The sequence below is a fragment of the Nematolebias whitei genome, chromosome 13 (assembly GCF_014905685.2).
Source record: "Nematolebias whitei isolate Nwh7 chromosome 13, NemWhi1, whole genome shotgun sequence".
Lineage (NCBI taxonomy): Eukaryota > Metazoa > Chordata > Actinopteri > Cyprinodontiformes > Rivulidae > Nematolebias > Nematolebias whitei.
This window is the reverse complement of record NC_056510.1, coordinates 40,549,750-40,558,692: the sequence shown is the minus strand read 5'-3', so window position 1 is coordinate 40,558,692 and position 8,943 is coordinate 40,549,750. Positions and strand designations below refer to the sequence as shown.

The 8,943-nt window shown below is 41.9% G+C and overlaps 1 protein-coding gene across 1 annotated transcript in view; it reads left to right on the top strand.

Annotated features, from left to right (window-relative positions):
- The first annotated feature begins 3,947 nt into the window (after positions 1-3,947).
- Positions 3,948-8,943, top strand: part of dohh (deoxyhypusine hydroxylase/monooxygenase) — a 71,821-nt gene continuing 66,825 nt past the window's right edge. The window contains exon 1 of the mRNA XM_037686633.1: positions 3,948-4,047. The gene's annotated coding sequence lies outside the window, so the exon portion shown is untranslated. The remainder of the gene's footprint in view (positions 4,048-8,943) is intronic.

The window sequence follows — 8,943 nt, the reverse complement described above, 5'->3', positions numbered from 1 at the left end:
GTGAATAATAGAGAGACCTCCATTTGTTATATTGATGTCATTAAACTGTTCTTCATTGTAATATTCACAGTCTTGTATTTCAGGGAAAAAATTTGTATCAATCGCATCTTCAACATTGTATATTTTAAACTCTAAGTCTTCGTATGTTGCCATGTTTTAATGTAAATGTGATAAAGCTCTGATTTTGATTGCTTAGCTGTGGTGGTTAACTTGACTGGGGTTGATGCCAACAGTTAATCAGTTTCAGACGTACACTCAGAAATTACTTTCTTAAAGTTTCATTGAAATATATCCAGTGGTTTGTGCTCCCCTGTGATGGACTTGCGACCTGTCCAGGGTGTACCCCACCCCTCACAAAGTGATTGCTGGACATGGGAACCGGCAACCCCCGTGACCTAAAATGGAAGAAGTGGGTAAAAGATAATGGATGGATGGATGGATGGATGGTTTGTGCTCCCCTTGCCATTCTTTCACCCGTGACAGTGGTTGAAAGGTTTAAATTTTTCATATTGTTAATTTCTTTAATAAGACGTCTTGTGTCTACATGAAATATATCAAAAAGTAAAGCCTCGGTTAGTTTTGTGCATTAAGGGTTGATCTGTCTTTTAAACTGTGCTTGACTATTAAAAATACAGAACTTAACTAACAGTGTCAATCCAGGTAGATGATATTTGAATTACTTTAAGTTTACATTTTGGAAAAAAAAACTAACAAAAAAAAAAAACAAGGTAAAGTGAATTTTGCATTTGTATGGTTTTAATGAACACCACTACAACTCTTCTCTTCAAGGACCCCCATTTGTTGGAGAAAAAAAAAACTTTCACTAAAAATAACTGTTTTGAAATTAACTGGTCCCTTGTGGCCATTAACAACCATCAGACCATAGACAGGACCCTTGACATTAAACTTGTGCTTCTGCAAACAGTAGGCTGTAGCCCATTATCTGCTAATGGCCATTCACAAGAACTCTAAAAAAAAAGCTTGTTCATACCAGCAGGATTGACTGTCACATGACTTATCTTAGCCCCTGAGGTGTTGCTGTAATTAAAGGTGTTAAGAAAACAAGTTTCAGTATAAACACCTAATTTAGCCACAACTCAAACATATGGTGCAATCATTGCCAAACTTTGTTTTAACTGTATAAGGTCGTAAAACTTTGAGCATTTTGTGTTTCATCAGTCAAATATTAATAAAGTGTGTAGTTTGAATAAGTGACAATGACTTTTTCAAAATCACAACTGTACAGGGAATTACCGTAAATTATATTGCTCATTAGGATAGTTTGTATTGATTTTCTAAAACCTCTTTCCAAATATAATAAAATAAAATATTTTCCTGGGTGAGCCACACAGACAAAAAGTCTAGTATTTTTGTTTTTTCTTTTTTGGGTGTGTGTCATTATGCAGTATATTTAATATGTACTGTCTGCAGCATTGTATTTTGTGCTGATGGCACCGTTCTCCAAAAAGGTCAGAGGAGGTAAGGCTTCATCCTGTACAGATCAGAATCAGAATCAGTTTATTATTATTGCCATGTCAATGAACGAGGTTCACAAACTAGGAATTTGCTTCGACATAAAGAAGCGAATAGTAATAAAGTAAAATAAAGTAAAAATGAAAACATTACATAAAACATATGTACACCCATACAATGGAAAACAATAAAAAAGCTTAGAAAACTGTACAGATGGAGTATTCAGTTATAATACAGATGTAATGTGACCAAAGCAGAAGTTATGAGGTAGCATTATGAGTGTTCAGGAGTCCAACAGCAGACGGGAAGAAACTGTTCTTATGGCGGGAGGTTCTGGTCCGAATGGGCCGAAGCCTCCTGCCTGAGAGGAGTGGTTCGAACAGTCCGTGTGCAGGGTGAGCAGGGTCAGCTGAGATCCGACCTGCTCGCCTCACAGTCCTGGAGACGTACAGGTTGTGGAGGGATGGAAGGCTGCAGCCGATCACCTTCTCAGCTGAGCGCACAACGCGCTGCAGTCTGAGTCTGTCCCTGGCAGTGGCCCCGGCGTACCACACCGTGATGGAGGAGCTGAGGATGGACTCCATGATGGCCATGTAGAACTGCACCATCAGCTTGGCCGGCAGCTTGGCCTTCTTCAGCTGTCGTAGGAAGTACAGTCTCTGCTGGGCCTTCTTGATGAGGGAGCTGATGGTCGGGGGGGGGGGCAGAGGGGCTGTGGCTTTCCTGAAATCCACAATCATCTCCACTGTCTTCCGAGCATTGAGTTCCAGGTTGTTGCTGCTGCACCAGGTCACCAGCAGGTCCACCTCCCTCCTGTATGCAGACTCATCACCGTCCGAGATGAGCCCGATGAGGGTGGTGTCATCTGCAAACTTAATAAGTTTCACAGAGTCGTGGCTGGAGGTGCAGCAGTTGGTGTACAGGGAGAAAAGCAGGGGGAAAAGCACACAGCCCTGTGGAGATTCTGTGCTTACAGTCTGAGTGTCTGAGACAGCTCTCCCCAGCCGCACGCACTGACACTGTCAGGAAGTCTGTGATCCACCTGCAGGTGGAGTCAGGTACATGGAGCAGGGAGAGCTTGTCTTGGAGCAGAGCAGGGAGGATGGTGTTAAATGCAGAGCTGAAGTCCACGAACAGGATCCTGGTGTAGGTTCCTGGCGAGTCCAGGTGCCGCAGGATGAAGTGAAGAGTCAGGTTTATTGCGTCATCTACAGACCTGTTGGCCCTGTAGGCAAACTGCAGGGGGTCCAGGAGGGGGTTGATGATGGACTTGAGGTGAGATGAAACCAAGCGTTCAAAGGTTTTCATGACTACAGACGTGAGAGCTACAGGTCTGTAGTCATTTAGTCCTGTGACACGTGGCTTCTTGGGGCCAGGGACGATGATGGAGGACTTGAAACAGGCTGGGACATGGCATGACTCCAGAGAAGAGTTGAAGATCCCTGTGAAGACTGAAGCCAACTCTCCAGCACAATGTCTCAGCGTGGAGGGTGACACAAGGTCTGGGCCTGCAGCCTTATGTGTGTTCAGCCTTTTAAAAAGCCTCCTTACTTCATCCTCTTGTACAGAGATAGCAGGGGGTTGTCGAGGGCAGTCCAAAGTCGTTAAACCAGTTGAGCTGGGGGTGGTGTGGAGGATGGAGGAATGTGAGTCCATGACTTCAAAGCATGAATAGAAATCGTTCAGATCGTTTGCCAGTTTGAGATTGTCTGTAGAATGAGGTGCTCTGGGCTTGTAATTAGTTATTTCTTTCAGCCCCCTCCAGACAGAGGCAGAATCGTTTGCAGAGGACTGTTGTTCCAGCCGTGTGTTGTACCTGGATTTAGCCTTCGACACCTCCCTGCTCAAAGATACTTCCTCCTCTTCCTCACATCTTGTTCTTTGGGAAACCTTCACAATGAAAACAGGAGATTTATGTCTACACAAAAACATTGTACAGAGGAGGTCAATCTTATTTTCTATTTCCTATATTCTCCCTAGTTTTATTTTTTTATTTCCTAGAACTTAAACAAAACTCCAGTTTTGATGCATATCTGTTGATAATGAACCAAAGCTGCTGAAATAGTGAGTATGCTTGTTAGAAAAATATTCCTGTCATCAGATCTCAGTCAGCTTCATTGCAGCTGAACACCGTGTTACACTGAACATCACATCAGCTGGTGGACATAAATACAGTACAGTAATATTATATTCCCAAAATACTAACAATAATATGTTCATCTTACTGTGAAAAGTTATCCCCCGAGACCTGACGTCAACAGTCCGTCGATCTGAACAGAAATAAGCTGCGAAGTGCTGAGACATCTTCTGCTTTAACCAAATAAGGACGACCGTTTCAAGATGGCGGCCGAAAATCCTGCGCCGCAGCAGCCAATGAGGCATCTAGTGTTTATATCTATGGTCGCAAGTGCATGGTCTAGGGACGTAACCACGCTCCAGCCCGGTAGGTGGCGGTAATACGTCTAATAGAGGTCAACCGAATTAAGAAGAAGAAGAAAAGCTACGACGAAGAAGTGTCATCCTTCAGCTGTTGTGGTGGTGGAGTTGAGGAAGGTTTTCCCAGAGGATATTGAGGTACGTTTGTTTTACAGCTCTCTTTTCTTCTTCAGCCTGTTAGCGGACCTCTCAGGTCCAGTAGGTCGGGATAAAGGTTTCATTCGAACCGCTGAACTGTCGGACTCTGACGCGCTAGCGTTAGCCTCATGTTGGAGTTGGCTGATGATATTTACACTCCTGATCCCGTTCATTACGACTGAAACTAGTTTTATCAAGTAAAATACTTTTCAATGTGTTGGTCGTGAACAATGTAAACAACCTTTCAGGTCTACATATAAAATATAAACCACATTTTAAAGAGTTGATACAAAAACAAGAGCTCTGAAATAATCCAGGTTGAACATTTAGAAAGTTATTTACACGGAGAACACCTCTTAAAATAAATCTTTATATTATTTACACACTTACACACACATAAATTCTATTGACATTAAAATGTTCATGCTCTTTAATAGGTGTACATGGAGGAACTGCATCACCAGATTTGTTAAAACACAAATAAATGAATGTCGTTTTTATTGTCACTAAACCCATGGACAGTGAGATTAAGCAACTCATCACATGTCCGATGCAGAACTTGATATAATCCAGTAATTCCTGTGAATGTTTGCAGCTCCTCATGTTCAAATTAGTCCCAGTCTGTTCAAAGCAGTCTTTTTGTTTGTTTGTGTTCCCAGTCCAGGATGAAACAGCCATTGTGTTGGGACTGGTACTCAGGGCTGGACGGTATGGCCAAAACTTTTATCGCGGTGTTTTTCCTAATTTCGGTCATAACGATATAATCTGATATCAATATAAACAATATAAAAGCCTCAGAAAAACTGTACAAATAAATTAATGTTAAACTTTTATTTGTATTTAGCCTTCAAAGAACTTTGAAATCACCGTCAAATAAACATAAAACTCTCAACTTTGTCAATATTAATCATTTTAACTTTACACACACACACAAATTCTATTGAAATGAAAATGTTCATGCTCTTTAATAGGTGTACATGGACGTTTTAAATGAAGACATACATGCATCGTGGATCAGACATTTCTACAGGTTGGATTGGAAAGTCCGATATGTAAATAATGCTGGTACCTGATACTGGATTGGATCGGCCTCATCCTTAAACAGTACTTCTGTTATGTACTGAAACTATCTGAGCTAAATGAAGCTATCGGGACACTATGTTATTCAAGTTATGTGATTTAAATGATGATTTGAATCATTACGTCTTATTAAAGTTGAAAATGAAGACATCAGGTTTAATTTTTATTTATTTATTCAACACCACTGTTATGTCCACCATGAACATAACACATTAATGTAGCTTAAAACACTGAATGGATTGGAAAAAAAACTGAAGGGAATTTAAGTGAAAAGTTGATCCAACATCTCTGTCTTCGACGTCCTCCTGCACTGCACCTCAGACCAACGTGTACGCTCGTTCAGAACCGGTCCGCCTCTGGTGCGAGGACAGCTTCTCCTCGCCAGGAAAAATAAAATAAAAACTTGTTTTTTGTGTAACCAAAGTAAACACAAGCAAACATTAAGAACGTTGATTTACCTGCCGTAGCATCAACGGTTACTGATATAACACTGGAGTAGAAAGTCTGACATCATCCTCATCAGTTCTGGTCCACTCAGCGACCGGGGTGGAGCTGTTTAATGAAGCGGTCCCATTTGGCGTCATATTTGTTGACTCGTATCCAAAGTACAGATTGAACTTAAGTTGTTGTTAGCTGGGCTTTTTGCCCAGAGGAAAGTCTTACTGAGAGCAGGCATCACGCATGCGCATTGTGCAATCTTATCACGCATGTGTTCTAGAATTGCGCCGCTCAAGGTGGCTGCATGTTGGAGCAGCTCTGTTACTTTCATTCTTAGATTTTGCTTTTGGAAACTTTAATTCCTCATTTTCTGGATGTAAATCACATTTTTTGGATGCGTGTTTCCTCTGGTATCAGATGCTGTGCAGCTGGAAGGATTTTTACTGAAACTTTTTTAGTTTTGGACATTTGTTATGATGCGTAACCATGGCAACAAGGCAGTTTTCTACAACCAACAGCAGCTGATTAACATCTCAAAAGCTCAACTACTATCTCAACTACAGCCCCAAATATCAAATGAGTTGAAAAGGATGTTCTGTGGATGCATTCTCATCTACCTGCCGGCTGTGCTCGAGTGCCTGACCACTGAGATCCTGGAACTAGCAGGAAATACAGCTCATGACAGTGGAAGGACTGGATCGTCCCTCATCACCTACAGTTGTCTGTCCGCAGCGATGAGGAACTCTGCAGACTGCTGGGAGGAGTGGCCATCGCTCTGGGAGGAGTTCTGTCCGGCATTTGGGCGGTCCTACAGCCCGGAGAACCGAGAGGCCAGTCGAGTCTGGGTGGACGGATTGCACGGCATCTGCAGCCAGTTTCTTCGGATCCACTGTGGGATGGACCTTTACAAGAGATCCTTCCTGCCTACAGCCATCACCATCTACAGGTCCTTCTCAAAAAATTAGCATATTGTGATAAAGTTCATTATTTTCCATAATGTAATGATAAAAATGAAACTTTCATATATTTCAGATTCATTGCACACCAACTGAAATATTTCAGGTCTTTAATTGTTTTAATACTGATGATTATGGCATACAGCTCATGAAAACCCAAAATGCCTGTCCCAAAAAAATAGCATATCATGAAAAGGTTCTCTAAACAAGCTATTAACCTAACCATCTGAATCAACAACGTAACTCTAAACACCTGCAAAAGATTCCTGAGGCTTTTAAAAACTCCCAGCCTTGTTCATTACTCAAAACCGCAATCATGGGTAAGACTGCCGACCTGACTGCTGTCCAGAAGGCCATCATTGACACCCTTAAGCAAGAGGGTAAGACACAGAAAGAAATTGCTGAACGAATAGGCTGTTCCCAGAGTGCTGTATCAAGGCACCTCAGTGGGAAGTCTGTGGGAAGGGAAAAGTGTGGCAGAAAACGCTGCACAACGAGAAGAGGTGACCGGACCCTGAGGAGGATTGTGGAGAAGGGCCGATTCCAGACCTTGGGGGACCTGCGGAAGCAGTGGACTGAGTCTGGAGTAGAAACATCCAGAGCCACCGTGCAGGCGTGTGCAGGAAATGGGCTACAGGTGCCGCATTCCCCAGGTCAAGCCACTCTTGAACTGCGTCAGAAGCATCTCGCCTGTGACTGCTGCTGAGTGGTCCAAAGTTATGTTCTCTGATTACAGTAAATTTTGCATTTCCTTTGGAAATCAAGGTCCCAGAGTCTGGAGGAAGAGAGGAGACACAGAATTCACATTGCTTGAGGTCCAGTGTCAAGTTTCCACAGTCACTGGGGTGCCATGTCAGCTGCTGGTGTTGGTCCACTGTGTTTTATCAAGCGCAGGGTCAATGCAGCTAGCTATCAGGAGATTTTGGAGCACTTCATGCTTCCATCTGCTCAAAAGCTTTATGGAGATGAAGATTTCATTTTTCAGCACGACCTGGCACCTGCTCACAGTGCCAAAACCACTGGTAAATGGTTTACTGACCATGGTATTGCTGTGCTCAATTGGCCTTTTTATCATTACATTATGGAAAATAATGACCTTTATCACAATATGCTAATTTTTTCAGAAGGTCCTGCATAACATCTCTTAATGAAATGAGGATCACGAGTTTCAACAACAAATATTTTCCCTTTGGGATTAATAAAGTATTATTGAATTGAATTGAATTAGGTGAATGTACAAATTTGACAGTGCCAACTAATGACCCGGCATCAGAATCAGAATAAGCTTTATTGTCATTGTACCGAGATACAACAAGAACATGCACGTACAGCCGTCCGAAAGATGGACAGAGTGCATAAAGCTGTTGCTAATTAGCGCGGCCCTCTTATTCTTATTCAGAATAATATTTTTGCTTCGATGAGAAAAGGGAAGAAAACATGAGGAGAGAAGGTATTAAAAAATGATCTCTCACACCATGTCCTAAACAGGGCACGGTTTGAGGCATCAAAAACGCACACCAAAGCAACATGGACATGATACATTTAGGCCGTTGAAGGCATTGACTTTTAAGGGAAGGTTGTAACATAGTCCAGAGCCCCCCTCAGCCATTGTCCAGATAAGAGGTGTAGGGCTGCAACAACGAATCGATAAAATCGATAAAAATCGATGATTAAAAGCGTTGGCAACGTATTTCGTTATCGATTCGTTGTGTCGCGCGATTATGCGTTTTTCACGGCGCTGCGGAGCCGTTTTGTTCACGGGCTAATCATTGTCAGTGCTGACTGACTGAATAAAGTTTTTGGAAAAAAAACCTGCAGCGTGAGTTGAACAGAGCGAGGGGGGAGCAAAGCAGAGTCTGTTTTCAAAGGAAATTTAAGTAAATTTTACAAATGACCGGCGCAGCGAAAACTTTCGACCCAAGTCCTCCAAAGTGTGGGAGAACTTAACAAAGATAAAAAATGAGAAACATGCAGCTTTGAAAATCACCGACACGACACGAGAGAACCACGGAGATAAACGTAAACATGTCGGAGTCACGAGGAGGAGGAAGGAGCTGCAGCTGATACAACATGTCATGTGTTGCAGGTGAGTCTCTACAATTTAACACATTGTTCTGTTTCAAGAGAGAAAATGTAACGTCAGTCTGTCTGTAGATGAAGCTGCTTGTTTGTTTGTTTGTTATCTGATTAATGACAGTGATAGAGAACGTTTGTGTTACTTTTTATTTAATTTAATTGGTACAAGCAGTGTTTAAATGGGATGTATAAATAAATCTAACACAAAGATAATAATTTAATGATTAAGCTTCAACTTTTAATTTGCTGGCAAAGTCTGAAGACACTGCAGGTATGGCAGGATGAATTGCATTTAAACAGGAATTAAAGTAATTTATTACATCTACTCAAATGTGTGTAATTAAGT